The sequence below is a fragment of the Seriola aureovittata genome, chromosome 7 (assembly GCF_021018895.1).
Source record: "Seriola aureovittata isolate HTS-2021-v1 ecotype China chromosome 7, ASM2101889v1, whole genome shotgun sequence".
Taxonomy (NCBI): Eukaryota; Metazoa; Chordata; class Actinopteri; order Carangiformes; family Carangidae; genus Seriola; species Seriola aureovittata.
The window spans coordinates 10,108,791-10,124,684 of NC_079370.1; the positions used below are offsets into that span (position 1 = coordinate 10,108,791).

The window sequence follows — 15,894 nt, forward strand, 5'->3', positions numbered from 1 at the left end:
CTGCCTCCAACATCCCCTTGAAGCCTTGGAGGATATGGTTATACACACACCCTTCCCTTTATTAGCACATTTCTGAATTTGGGATTTTTTTTAAATGGATTATAGTTCAACAGTGTCTTAATATCAAAGCTACTGTGGGAGAGTAAATCAGGTTGCTATTTTAATGGTTTTGTCCCCCTCAAAAGCAGCTCCCTGTATTCTCTGCTTCACAGCAACACTGAGTGAGATGGATACATGGAGGCAGCAAAGATGATGGCCTACAGGTAAGCATTTAGGTGAATTACACACACATACACACTGACAATCACACACATAACAATCATCCAAACGGTACATTGATCTCTACAGCGGCATGGCCCGACAGGCCTGATTGCCAAATGAAAACAAAGGCTGCATGTACAGTGCTGACACACACCATCAGTCACACATAGCCTGCGGTCAGAATGATTACCTGCTGTATGTAAATCCATTGAGCAATAAGGCAGGTTATCCCCTTATGGGGCCCTGCTGTTATTATTGTAGACAAAATATCACCAGCAAGTGCCACAGGCCAACCGCTAGCAACTGATTACGTCCCATTGAAACTAGATGGCGAAATTGGAAAATGGTGATATCAGGAGGTGAGGTTACGTAAATCTTCAGGCAGTGCAAATGATGGCTGTTTTTTTGTTTGTTTTGTCCTCATTTGTCGCAGCGGGCAAAGGTCTGCCATTGTCAGGTAAACAATGAATCTTCACTGGGGAAAAAAACATATAACTGCTAATTAGCTCCAGTATCTTCTAGGTATTTGGATTTTCCACCAGAATACAATCAGATTACACAAACAAAATCTTATTTATTGGTGTAGATTCTTCTTACCGTTAACAATGCAGTATATAATGTGCAAAGAATGCAGTTCCCCTCAGCCCAAAATAGTGCTTTAGCATCTTTCAGCTCCTTGTTTTGGCTTCACTGTTTGGCTCACTCTCATAGCTTTCATCAGTGTCGTTTTCAGATTCAATACAAAGCTGTTTTCAACTAAAAAGCATTCAAACTCCACTCTACGCTACCTGCTCAGTGCCAAATGGCAAACAGGCAAAATAAGCTACTTGCTGGTGAAGCTGGAGCATGTCGCAGCTAAAGATCTGGATACTTCCCCTAACGATGGTGGAGAAAAAAACATTGGTCTTTCATTCATCAGGTGGCCAGGTGACTCATACTCAGTGATGATTACTAGGTTTTTAAACTGTTTCACATATCAACTTGGTGGGGCAATAATATGTCAGTGCTGTAGTTAGAGCTTGTCTGCACTGTGCCTGAATGGTAAAAAAAAAAAGTCTGTCATTGCAAGTTTAAATGTCATTAAATAAAATAAAAGTCAGTATAGCACCTGTTACTTTATACCTAGAATCTATTCCTAATCCTGAATTTGTTCAGTAATACCCAATACTGAACAGCTTGAATCCTGCAGCTTTTAAGTAAGGCACACAATATGTTGTGTCCCAAATTATCCTGCTGACTTTCTTGTATTATTTTGTACTCGAGACTGTGCTCAGCTCAGTCAGCCTCAGCTGTGCTGACTGCAGGTGCTAATAGGCTGGTATCGCCTGTGTGAATCAGAAGAGTTTATGCTCTCTCAGCCTGGATCAAAGACTGTCTCATGAGCAGTATGAAATCCTCTGTGTCTCTCAGCATGACCACAGCTTCACTTGTGCGAAATACATTGATTCTGGCATCCACCACACACCAACGCTAACCATGACATCGGCAGAAAGCGGACCCCAACCACCACATCCCCTACTCCCCTCCCCCCATCCGCCCACTCCTCTCTATCATGTATGTAATTCAAAGGCATTATATGCACACATGGAGAGCACGAAATGGCTCTCATCTTGACAGATCACTCATCATGACATTGTATACGGCAAAAACGCCCCCGCAACATTTATCTCACACATACAAGCATGGTATGCATAAACATGGCACACACACACATGTGCATACACACACACGGACTACATCAGATGTTCATGTATAAACAGTAGACATACAATAAGCTCACACATGCAAAAACACAAACACCTCGTCATTCGCCTTGTATCCAAATGCAGTATTTATGCGTGTAGCATTTGGTTTTGTATTTCTGGGTTTGGTGCAAAGTCGCCGCAGCACTTGGAGATACAGAGAAAAGCACTGGATAAATTACTCAAGCTTTACACTTGATTCTCGAGCAAGTGAATATAGCTCAAGTGAAATAAACACTGGTCAAACACTTGGATTACATCAAGTACTACTGAACCAGAGACAAAAAAATCATTTTCATTCCACCCTGAGCCTCTTGGAATATGTGCTGCTATTGTTTAGCTTAAGTGAAGTAGAGAACTATCGCCCTCAGGAAAGTGTCAGACCGTTTAAAGATTTACTTTCCTTTAGGAAAGCACTCTTACTTTATGTCACGCACACCTTCATATGAGCTTAATTACAGTCAACACTTTCTTCCCTGGGTGTCTGAATTTAACATTATGCTCAGACTACCATTTTACATCTGAGCTAATCTGAAAGTTATACATCAAAAAGGCACTGATGCAGATAATATTCTACTATTTCATGACACATCTGTGTATGTGGTTGCAGCAGGGGGCAATGGCGGGGGGTTGTCATCGGACAAGTCTTGACTCAGCGGAAAAAATGCTGCCATATTTTTCAAGCCCACCGCACGTTTGCGGAAATCTAAAGCCCATAACCCCCACAAATGAGTTAATTAATCACATCTGTTGTATTTTTTTTTTAAATTCAGTTATAATGACTTGATGTGAGCCCATTTGGAGTATTATGTTTCATTGAGTCAATTAAATATTCAGCAGTTTAAAATCAGGCAGTAGCCCATAATCAACTGCCGCATCACCATTTGGACTGAGCCAGCTGAGCTGGAACTGACTCGCATGTTAATACTTCTGATTGGTGGAGCTGATTACAGGCTCTTGACTCACAATCCCAAAATACCAGTGTTGTGGACACACAATGAGACACAGGGTAAAATATGGAAGTGGTAAAGAAATGCGGTCTTATGAATGAGAAGCAGACAGAGAATTATAATTTAACGCGCGATATATCAGCGGTCTTAATGTTGTATAGTAACACACACATTTATTCGGGCAATAACTAAGACAAGGTATTGGCTCTTTGTTTGTTTCAAATTATGCCTGCCACAGGCTGAAAATGTCATACATAAATATAGTATGACGTTATCTATCTTTGGAAAAGACTTGTGAACATGTCTGATCTTTAAGTGTGACATTTTCCATGGACATCTCAGTCAAATATGTATTTTGTATGAATAATTCATTTTTTGTTTTACAGAATAGATTTCAGTGCAATATTCATAACTCTTGCATAAGGGAAGATGGTCTATTGACAACGGGTAAAAACCTAAACTATGAACATATTGTCCAATAAAAAATTTTAAAAACTACAGTACGTAAAGGAGAATTTAGGTATGTTCCGGTGCACTACCATTACCACAGAAACAGGCAGGTTTAATGATGTCATAAAAGAGGAAAATATTTGTTTTTTGATTCAGTCGATATCGAAGACAAAGTACATTTTATGTTTTTGGTTCATCACATGAAGATTTAAGGGCTACACTTTTTTTTAAATTGTTGTGTTTCAGAAATATTTTTTTTTTATTTGCAGATATTGGGAGAGGAGACAAAGTTCTTTGTTTGCAGTGAAATGTTTTATGTTTTACTGGCAAATCTTGTTTACAGCAATGGTATATTTGGTACGTGTATATTACACATAAACAACAACTGCTTGAAAATACTATACGGGAGGTGCTCAACTACACTTAATATCAGGGTCAGAATCAGCTTTATTGGCCGAGCATATGTTTGTGCATACAAGGAATCTGTTTCCAGTTTCCAGTGGCTCTCAGCGCACTTACACACAGTACAGAGTGAAGCACAATGAAGCACAAGGCAGCCGAGCGTGAAAAGCCAGAGTTTGTCCTGTTGATGAGCAGCAGTTCATCCATTTTGTTGGCTAGAGAACAGAGATTCTCCAGGTGAGTGGAGGGGGGGTGGTGCTGGTGCTGGTGCTGGTGCTGGTGGTGAAGTACCTGCTGCCTGCGTCTCGTCTGACCAAAATCTCCACGAACATTTCTGCATTCGTGAAGATGGATGTGGAGTGGACTGTCGGGTGTTCGGCGCTTCTTCTCTAGCGAAAGTAATTGTGTTGAAGTTGCAAAAGATGGAACAAATAAACAAAAACAGCGCAAGCACGAGAGAGCTCGGAAACCAGCCATCAGCCATCTTACTGAACAGGGCTCGTCTTGTTGTTAAGGCAAAACAGCATTTTGTTTTCCCAAGTTACATCAAAGCAAATACATTCAAGAGACGAGTGGAGCTGAGCTGAGTCCAACGTGTATTAATGATCAGCTTCAGAGAAGAGGCGATACCTGTAGATATCATGATGAGTGCCATTATTACACTGTGAGCCAAACCGCCGCTCAGCAGGCGCAGCAGTGAAACATTAAAATGTAAAATAGACTCACTAGACCAAGGCTGGCAATGCTGTTACCTGAATGACTTTTGAACAATTTCTCACACAAAAGCAGTTATGTAGAATAGTAACAGAGTGGATGAACAGTACGAGGCTGCTTACAGAGTGCTTCACCTCATGCTGTAACAAAAGACTTATTCCCTCGTACTGTAGTGAGACTGTCTGGGGTTTTCAAACAGCTTTACAAAAAAGCTCCCCAAACAGATACACATGCAATTTCAATATATTATAATTTACAGCCGTTTACACTGTGATGACTGACAATAATTAAATCTCTGATCCGAACAGTCGCTCTTAAAATATGCCTTCACTATCCTCTTAAAATAACAGGGCGATTAAACAAGTTTTCCTCATGTTACAGCATGAACTCGGGCGTCCTCAGGAGTCTGCAGACAGGTCATTGCAGTATGACATCCCCTGCTGAGACTCTATTTTCCAGCTATGGGCTAACGGATTAGATTAAAAGGTGCACTCTTTCACTCTGAAATATATTTTTTGATCTTCTGATAAATGGACTGATTATTTTTGACAGACAAATATGGTTATTACCCATGAGGCTGGGTATACACAAAGTTTAGCAGGCAAACTATTGACTCTGCCTGACTTAAAGCGTTTTCTATTCTGTTTTAATTATTTTATCATGTGATTTGAGGTTAATTTTTCTTGTGGTACATTAAAGGCAGCATTTCACTGGATACAACAAGTGAATGAGATGAGCTGTAACAACCGCAGCTGAAGCTTGAAACATGATGAGCGCGGTGACATAAGCAAACCCTCTGGTAAGAATCAAGAAATTGACATAGGCTTAATGAGCAATCATACCACCATGAAAACAACACGCAACACTACCCACAATGCTTTTGGGCCAGCCAAGCCATATTTTCTCAGGGAAAAGTCCTGAAGTGACCTCTTATCAGGCTTATCAGCCTTTGTCACTTACACACTCACACAAGGCAGGAGCAATCTAGCAGTGAAACATTATAGCTGTGACTTTCTGAGCCTCCGCCAGCCGGCTGATTAGGACAGGCCGGGTCTGATCACCTGAGCTTCAGACCGTATTACAATTACGCTGATAGAATACTGACCTTTTCTACTAATGCTAATGCTGAAGAGTGTCACTGCCACCCTTCATGTTGTCCTGAGAGAAGCTACTGAAGCACTAAATAACTAGAAATACACAAAGCCGTTTAAGTAACAGTACATGTATACAAACGATCACACTTCCACCCGGTTCACACACATTATACACATTGCTTTTATCTTCTTGCAATCCAATCTTAATGACTCCATTAACTGAGAGGCCATTAGCGGCATTCACTTTATGGCCAGCCAAACAGCCCAGCTGGGAGCACATTATGGAAAGGGCATGTGTGTCCTAATGTCCATTTCTTGTCACCCTCCTCTCTCTCACACACACACACGCACACACACACACACACACACACACACACACACGCATACACACACACACACACACACTCATACACTCACTCAATCTTTCCCCCAAGGCCAACTAGCCTGAAGCAAGCAGGAGTGGACAAACGACTAAGCAAACAGGGCCATTTTTTGTGCTCCATTAGGCAATGAGGAGCAAAGGTTTAGTGCAGGCTGCAGTGCCTCGCGCTGGTGGTCAAGCGGTGGAGGATTGAAGGCAGAGGAAACTGAAGTGCTGCTCAGTGTTAGAAGAGATCTCATATCTCAAATTAGCCTGGCTCGCTTTGGAGAAGGAGCTGTCTGAGACACTTCAGGGGTGAACTGTCACGCAAGAGGCATCATGGGGCAGAATAGCAGAAGCCAATCACGGCACCAACTTGACAGGAAAATGATGGATTCGGCGTTGATAACAGTCTGACAATTATCTGCTCCTGCTAGAACTATAAATGAAACATTTCCTGCTACATTACGGCACAGTCAAAGAAATTACAGCTGCTGACCACCTTTGAAGAAAGAACAGATGTTCCCACCGAAGAACTGTAAAATGATTAACGATGGAAACAATGTGAGGATGTGGTTTTGCCCAAACAATAACATGAGAGGAAGATTATCAAGGAACATTTTTTGTCAGGCACAACCAAAAGTGGAACCAGAAAATAAAATCTGAGCCAGCGATTAGAAAATCTAACCCTGAGGGATGATGGGATCACTGATCTGAAAGGACCTAGCTGGTACAAACAAGGGCAACGGGAAGCTCTGAAACTAAACGTGAAAGATTATCTTATGAACCATGTGCATTTCTGCCACAATTTAGACCAAGTGGAGTGAAATGATTGGAGCGTACTGTACCAACGCAGCATACTGCTGCTGTGAAAAGCACTTAAAAAAGGGGAGCCAAAATGACACAAAACACATAACTGATAATTTGGCACATCATCTCGATATTGCCCTTCTGTTTCTGCATGTCTGGACTCGCTGAGCAGAGTGCATGTGTTTCAACATGGATGCTTTCTGACTGGAGCTCTACTGGTTGTGCAGGGTGAGTCATACAGTTATTTTGTGACCATGGGGCTCAGCTGGGAGGGTCTGGGGTCAAAGTTCATTTGATCTCACTGAAGCAAATACACTCCATGACATGTACATGAAACCTCCAGTATATGACAAATGCGCTGCACGGGAACAGAAACCGAAATGAACGGTTGCCAACTTGAAGCGGTTTAGGGCTGTTTTAAGCTGCATGTTTGTGCTGTGTGTCATAATTCATTGATTTCGTTTTGTGCCCCCAGCTCTGGTTTGTTACTCTTACACTACACTATCACATGCTAAATGCATCTTTTCTTTTTCCTGCTCCAAGCTAATATTTAGCTCGGCAGGCTCATGGTTGCTCCTGCTGAGAGGAGAGTGGAAATACTTCATATAGCATAGGAGGGGGTTTGAGACAAGCCCAACCCTGATATTAGTCCAGTTGGTTGTACTTTACTTCCGCTGAGCAGGAATGGACAGCACTTTCTGCTGCCTGCTTGTTTTTGCCCTCTCTCTCGAGGGGTGGAAGACCATTTATCAGTTACCAGGAGAACACGTATTGATGTGCAACATTGCCTGGGAATTCAGCTTTTATTACACTTTAAACTGCAAGGTCAACTTGGCAGGAATCTGTGTCAAAGCTGTCAAGCACGGGAACATGAAACAAATAGCCCACCCAGAGGATGTGGAGTAAAACATCAAGATAAGGGGCAGGTATCTCACCAGGAGACGCTTGTTTTATGTTTACACATGTGCAATCTGGTAATATACTGAGAGCTCTCCTGTTTACTTGGTTTTTAATCCCTTTTGGAGCTGACAGTGCAACATTAACTATGGGGGGAAAAAAAGATAAGGCCAAGTCCAAATTTATGGCACAATATTGATCATCCATTTGAAGAGAAAACACCTTGGCTAGCATTATTTTTTCGCCTAGTATCCTGTTGTTTATGGCCACTTGTCATATGAAAAGTCGCCACCAACTCTTTCCACTTTAGCTCAGCGACAAGCAGAGAGGCCATGTTGTGAAGCACGGGCCCTTGTGACCGCGCAGTGTAGTCAGCGCCGTCATGCCTTTGATGCCATCGTATTGCCACTCCTCCTCTCTTCTCTGGGTTTTCTGACAGTGACAAAGGGGATCGGCAGCAGTGTGTTATCAGTGTGCAGCTGCAGTAATCGTATTATTTAGTAATCTTAATGCTGAGTGGCTGACCAACAGTGTGAACAAAGCAGGGCCTTGCTAAGCCCATCAGAGTGCTCCCATGGAGCAGAGGTCTTTTCCTGCTCCGCAGCCCCTCTAGACCAACGCACTCCCTTTTCCCCCTCTCTTTCTCACCCTCCCTCCTCTATGTGTTGCTTTCTGTCTCTCACTCTCTGTTTCCTCTCTCATCCCCCTTCTGCTCTTGTTCTTCTATCACCATAATGTTTTTCAGTCTCTCTCTCCCTCTCTTTCTCCTCCTCGCTTTTTTCCACCCTCCCAATCTTTCTGTCTCTGTAATGCTCTGAGCTGGGAGTTTGTGTAATGGCGTTATTCACAGTTCATTGGTCTGTTTGAAGGGACTATCTTGATTGAGCGTCTCCCGGTGCAGGGCCTGGTGACTGTGGGAGTGTATAAAGATGTGGATGTGTCCACGGAGATAGATGGGCTTCGTAATATACAGGACATTGCAGAGGCTAGGTCTCCATATAGGGTTTCATCGAGGGCAACGCATAGGGAGATAAAGGAGGCTGAAATGATATGCAGCCAGGGCGTAATGCTCAGAGCATTAGTTGTGAAATGGAGGCAACAAAGAACTAGTCAGGGAATCAGAGTCATTCTCATTAGCTGGTTCACCCTCTTCAGTTTTAGCCCCCCACCCCCTTTCCATCTCACCCTAATGAATGCAAGTACACTGACACAGAACCAAAAACTGCTCTGAGAAGCAAAAATACTCACCACTAATTAGTTCAAATTAACCTCAGGACCAATATGTAGGCGTGCACACACACAGAGAAAGGCACCTCCTTTGCCTCTTTCTGACACCACTCTGATGCTGTTGTAAGCTTGGCTGTAAGATCAAAATCTCATTCTTTGGCAGACACATACACACACACACACACACACACACACACACACACACACACATGCTCAAATTGCCTGGAGCACAGTAAGCACAGGAAAGCAAATCCACTGTGAAGACACCATAAAACCAACACTGCAGAAAGTCGGACCGCGTCTGTGTTTCTGCATACATGAGCTGAATGCACGCTAATGACATGCAGTGTACATGTGAACACATACATATACACACACATAGAGAGAGAGAGTCCTACTTACAGAATGAATCAGACGGTATCAGAAGCACTGTGCCATATTATCGCTGTAGTAGTGAGTCAACACAGGCATTGAGATCTGAGACCACAGGGTTTTAGCACTTCAGCCAAGGAGGGGACGGCGTGGAGGAGTCAGAAGGGTTCACACTGTGTCATTGGGGATGTCAGGACATATAGAGGGAATCTATAGGATTCCAGTGTTTATACTCAGATGGAGAAAAAAGATTCCCATGAGAACAACGCAAGAAAAAATCAACAATTGATAAAAGGAGAGGTTCAACTCTGTGTACAAGGAGAATGAGGGATTGACTGGGCCAGTGTTTTTCTTCCTTATATCTCTTACTTCTAGGAGAAAAAAAAGCGAAAAAATAACAAGAGCCCGTCTTGACAAATAAGAAAAGAAAGGGGTGAAAAATTAGTCAATCAGAATAGGGCTCCACCTTTCCTTTTATGCTGTCTTTTTTCTGCTTTCCTCTGTCTGCCCACCTCTTGTTTTCCTCAGGATTGCGCAGGGCCTATGAGCAGAGGAACGCCGGCGTCAGAAAACCAATCACCCCGCCAGATGACGAGAGAACATAAAGGAGTAAATGACAAGCAGATGAAGGGGAGGATTTTCGACACCTGCTCTCTCCCTCTGTCTCTCTGCCTGCCTCCCTCCCTCTCTCCCTCTCTCTCTCCAACCTGTATTTCCTTTCTAGTAACAGCCCCCTCCCTCCCCGCCTGTTTTGTCAGTGCTTGAGCTCGCCACTGTAGTGACTGAAGTGGATGCAGAGGAAGTGAGATCCTCCAGAACCCACAATCACAGGGATGCTCCTCTTCTTTCTTTCCGTCCCAGCTTTCTTTCCTTTCCTTCTCTCTGTCTTTCCCTCACACGCTGCATAGAATGACAATGACTCGCACACTGTTTACTGTGCCCGCACTGGATGTCTGCCTGGCTCTCTGCCTGACACTTGGAATGGGCTGTGTCTTCCTGTCTGTCTGTCTGTCTTACCAGCCTCAGAGCTTGTCTGTCACTCAGTATAGCTGTCTGTTTACCAAGCCATCTCTCAGTCCGTTACAGACCAGGCAGGTGCAGGGGGTGGGCATAACCCTACTCTCCTGCTCAAGTGCCCCCCCTGGTGTAACTCTTAACCCTTCCCCAGCCCATTGCGCTAACTAGCCTCCAACACGGCACAGGCGAATTAGAAAAAAGAGTGTAAATCTCGAAGAGGATTTCGAACAATCCTAGTTAATTCTCTTTTTTTTTCTTTTTTTTTTTGCTTGTCTTCCCTTCGTCTTTCCCTCTCTACCTGTTTCCGTCTATTTTCTGCTCTTTCTGTCTCCTTTCCCTCTCCTCAGTGCCAGTCTCCGTGCTCGTTATCTATTCTGGACAGTCTGTCCCTCTTCACTCTCCGTCACAGAGGGAGGATGAAGAAGAATGGTGCTGCTTCATAATGTATTTTTCCGCAATGTGTGAGAAAGATGGTGAAAAAGAAAGAGGAAGGGAATGTGGGATAAAGAGAGGGGGCTTTTGAAATTGTTCGTTTAAAAAAAATACATATAAGCCCTCCTCCCCCACGCCAAATCAGAACAGAAAGCCTCTCGAGGGGGGGTTTTCAATTACTCGCTTTTGCCCACAAGCCAATCTGAAAAAGTGGCCCGGTTCTGAGGTGTGCACAACAGTGTCGTAATCTCGATAGGATATCCGGTCGATAAATCCGGATGTGTCCAAAAGCTCCATACCATTGCTCAAGCATCACTACAGCCTATTTCATTTCTCGAAGAAGTCCAAGAAGCCCAGCTGTATGCTCAACAGGTTGATTGGTTTGTGGTAAGTCGATTCGCGTCCTCTAAGGCTCGTCACCCTCTGCTTTTCTCTGCTTCCAGCGATATTCCTGTGGACAGCTTCCGGTATCGCAGTCTGGCCTGTCCAACCTCAACTCTGCAAGTTCAGCCCTCTCTGAGATGGTTCGAGCTGATGCCTGGAGATGGTGGAGGCAGTTAGGTGTGGAAAGCTAGTCGCTGGAGGGTGTGTGCTGGCTTCCATGCTGCCCATTTGGTGTGCATCTCTGCGAGGCTTCAGATCTGGAAGGAGAGGAAGAATAGAGGCAAAGTAGAGAAGAGAGAGAGGGAGAGTGCATGAAAGGTTAGCATGGTGACATTTGTGTCACTCTGCCTTATCGCGTACGTCATTCTCCTCCTTGTCACACTCCACCCTGCCTGTCGTCCCGCTGTCTATTCCGTCCTTGTCACTCTTCCTCCGACTTTGCTGCTTGTTTGCTCCTTCCTCCTCTCCACTCACTCTATGATTTGATCCTTTCACTCTCCCCCAACAAGCTCATCTTCAAACTCTCTCCGCCGTCACATCTCTCTTCTATTCCCTCCATCCAATTTTACATCTGCACCTCTCCTGCTTTCCTCCAATCATTTCTGCTGTCTTTCTTTCTTTTCAATTCCAAGTTAGCTGTCCATCATATGCACCACAGTATCCAAGTCAAGATGCATGTGAGGGAGCACACTGAAGGGCAGAGAGAGACCTCTGACTGGTGAATGTGCCTGAGGCAGGTGGAGGACTGCAGTCCAGGCTCGTATCATTGGTCAGGTACAAGCAGACATAGTTATCTGATGTAGACAAGGGCTGTCACTTCTAAATTTATTCAAACTTGTGTTTCCACATGGGAGAAAATTCAATATTCCGTCTGTAATGATCTGTTCTTATTCAGAATCTGTAGCGTAGAAAACACTGTCTGAACCATCGCATGGCCTATTGTTGTTCTTTTCTTTGCTAACGTGAAAAGGAGAAAACTAGTGAGCCATGCTGAATGGGTAATTAGGACACCAAACCATGAGACATAATGGGAGGAGGCATTTTTCACACCATAGATGGACGACTCTGTGGATGAATGTAAGGCTGACTTTGTAGAGTACAGCTGTCTGAAGTGAAGTGAAACAGCAAAGAGCAAAATTAATTCAAACTAATTTTAGGATTAGGCTGTGAGCGCCTCATTCAAATTACAGGAGTTACATCAAATGCTTTCAGTTCAATTTTGTTCAAACTTCATTTTTTGAATAGACAGGATTTATTATTATTATTATTTATTTACTTTAGTTCAAAAATAGTTTGAGAAAATACAGTTAATGGTTTTTAATTATGTTAGAAGAACCATAAAAAACTTCTTCCTTATAAATTCCTTATTTATTCCTCCTTCGTTACAAAATACTTAAAAATGTGTTTTTAAGTTTTGCTGTTCATCCTCTTTCTTTTGGGGTTTTTAGTGAAAATGAAAAAAAAAAGAGAGAGAGAGATGAAAACGTCTGAACTTGTAACACTCTCATTTTGCAACAAACCCCAATTTGCACATCTCCTCACAAACTGATTTTAGATTTGGGAGTAGTACAAAGAATTTTCAAAACTGTAAGCGTTTCAGACAGCTTTTGAAGCCTCTGACACGTCACAGCATCGGGATTTCATTGTGCTCTCTTGGATTTTCTGTATGTAAACAGAAACTTGTACCTTTTGGGAGTCACAACTGATCAGATTTAGTTTATTCTTTGATCACTTTTTCAGCTACACACAGCAACATTGTCACATTTATGTATCCCTCTGAATTGTGCCAACACATATTCTTACATCCCTTCAAACTAACAATGTTCCAGGCAGACAGGTACACATGCAGATGGCTGATGGCAAAACTAATGCTGGCCTGAGCTTTGACAGACGCCTGTTGAGTTTCTTTCTCTTTTTTTTTTCATTTCCTAATAAATCATAGCACCTTTTCTCAAACATCTAAAAATAGCAGTAGTATGTCAAATCTAAACCACCCAACAGGTAGTCTCACCTCTGTTACCATGCAACAGTTTGCACCTGTTGAATACATAAAAGTCATTTCTGAATACAAAAAGCTCACGCCTCACAACTGAGTGACAAAGACCTTCTTAATTCACAACAGTACAGAGGAAGAATGTGTTTCTTTGAAAGTGGATGTCAAAATCGTCTCTTTTAACAGAACGAAACAATATCATTACAAAGGTTTGGTGGCTCGTTCCTTTTTCCAGAGTCCAGTGAGATGATGGTCCTTTTAAAATGAAACATTAGAGGCCATTCTGTGCATCAGCTCCAATCAATACAGCTGTGTGGATAGATATGACCCCCCTGTGACACCCATATCCTCCTAGGACCATTTAGGATGAGACCATGTGTGTGTGTGTGTGTGTGTGTGTCTGTGTGTGTGTCGGGTCGCTAGTTAGGTTAGTGCTCAGTGTCTGCTAGTGTGTGTGTGTGTGAGTGTGCGCGTACCTTTTGTTGGCACCATTAGCATGCTATTGTGTCGCAGGTGTGAAAAGATGTAGGTGGGTGTGAATTGGTGTGCAGAAGGTATGTCAGCGAGGAGTGCGAAGACAGAGGTGCGTGTAAAACAAGTGACAGTGTGTGCGTCTTTGTGTGTGTGTGTGTGTCTGTGTGTGTCTGTGTGTGTGCATGTTCATATGTGTCACAGCTGTCATGCCCGAAGCAATTAAACACATTGATCTACTGCATAACACTCTGTTCCACCAATCCCACACACTGAGGCTGAAAACACACCTCTGCCCTCTCTGCATTGTGTCACAGACGTGCACACATGAAACGCTGTAAAAAAAAAAAAAAAAAAAAAAAAAAAAGATTGACACAGACACAGATACAGCGAACCCTTCACATACACACACATCCACTGCACCTTCATTCATTGCCCGTGTCAGGCAAGAGACCAAACGTCTTCAGTGTGAATTCAAACAGAATGTAGAGAGGAGCTTGAAGAGAACGAGACAGGGATGGAGGCGAGGAGGGGGGGAGGGGTGACACAGCCAAAGTGGGGAAGAGAGAGAGACAGCCAAAGAGGGAGTGGGGGGGGGGTGAGAGGAGGGAGAGAAGCAACAAATTGAAGTGAGCCATTTAGATTTCATCCAAATCCATCAAACCGGACAGGCCTGTTTATGTCTGGTTGGGGGTGGGTGGGGGGGTGGGGGGGGTTGAGGAGAGATGGATGCTGGATGAAAAGAGGACGGAAGGAGGGATGGAGGGAAACAGGTGGGGGAGTGGTAGGGAGGTGGGTTGGACAGGGTGAGAGACACAAGGAAACGAAGGGAGAACCCATCAGAGGCGAAAATGCACTGAACACAACTGCAGACTGAGGAAGAGGCGGCAGACAGAGAGATCTAAGAAACAAGACAAGGAGAGGTGAAAGAGGATGGAGAGAGGAAAAAAGGAGGAAGAGAGGGACGGACACTCACCCATTTCAGTGGGCTCTCCACAGGCGAGCACAATCCCTGCTCTGTGATCCCATCCTGGGGAAAGGCGCAGCGAGATCCTGGAGCTCCCTCCACTGAATACCAATGGGGCTGCTATTATCAGCTCTCTCACACACACATACACACACACACACACACACACACACACACACACACACACACACACACACACACTCACTCACATACACACACACACACACACACCGGCACTGTGGAGGAAAAGACACAAACACACAGAGTCAAGTCTGGGGTAGTTGTTCAAATCAGAAGAAAAAAAAAGCTGTCTCGTGATGCAAACAGCGTAACACAACAGAAGAGACATTGCAGCACAAGTGCATTTGCATTCCCTTCTCCCTCTCTTATTTTCTCCCATTTCTCCTTCTTCATAAAAAAAGCATCAGAGGCAGTGCACAAGCCAGAGGGATCAATCCACATACACACACACACACACACACACACACACACACACACACACACACACACACACACACACACACACACACACACACCACACACACACACACACACACACTCACTCACATACACACACACACACACACACACCGGCACTGTGGAGGAAAAGACACAAACACACAGAGTCAAGTCTGGGGTAGTTGTTCAAATCAGAAGAAAAAAAAAGCTGTCTCGTGATGCAAACAGCGTAACACAACAGAAGAGACATTGCAGCACAAGTGCATTTGCATTCCCTTCTCCCTCTCTTATTTTCTCCCATTTCTCCTTCTTCATAAAAAAAGCATCAGAGGCAGTGCACAAGCCAGAGGGATCAATCCACATACACACACACACACACACACACACACACACACACACACACACACACACACACACAGTACAAACGCTCATACACTGGCATTTGCAGCCTATAGAAATACTTACTGGGCATATATTCAATCCCAACCAGTCCCACAGTCGACTCTATTCTTGCTCACGGCTCCTCGGCTTCCAAGGGTGTTAGAGAGAAATGAGTTGTCCGCTATTTTCCTTTCCCTCCCCGTGGGTTCCTCTCAGCAGTATCTGATGCAGAGATAATGAAGGGTATGAAGGCAGACTTCGTCCTCCCTAATTCTCTCCTAACATGCAGTGTACATCCAGTTTTTCTGTATCCATTTGTTGATTCAGGTCCAATCCGTCCGCCAGCCTGTGGACTTCACTGTGATTCAGCGACACGCGACGGCAAGCGGCATTCACTTAGTCACCCTCCCCTCTGTGTCTCCCTGCTCTGTCTCTCCCCTTGCTCAATAGTATACCCATACCTCCTTGGCTTTCTCCAATCTAATCAGCTCTCTCTCTCTCTCTCTCTCT

At 43.9% G+C, this 15,894-nt stretch overlaps 1 protein-coding gene across 2 annotated transcripts in view; it reads right to left on the reverse strand.

Annotated features, from left to right (window-relative positions):
* Positions 1–15,894, reverse strand: part of grik5 (glutamate receptor, ionotropic, kainate 5) — an 86,099-nt gene extending 70,205 nt beyond the window's left edge. Inside the window, exons 1-3 of one of the 2 annotated variants that reach the window (XM_056380599.1) lie at positions 15,469–15,894; positions 14,554–14,780; positions 9,311–11,370 (exon numbers count right to left, since the gene is read on the reverse strand). The gene's annotated coding sequence lies outside the window, so the exon portion shown is untranslated. The remainder of the gene's footprint in view (positions 1–9,310; positions 11,371–14,553; positions 14,781–15,468) is intronic. The other variant, XM_056380596.1, reaches the window with a different exon arrangement.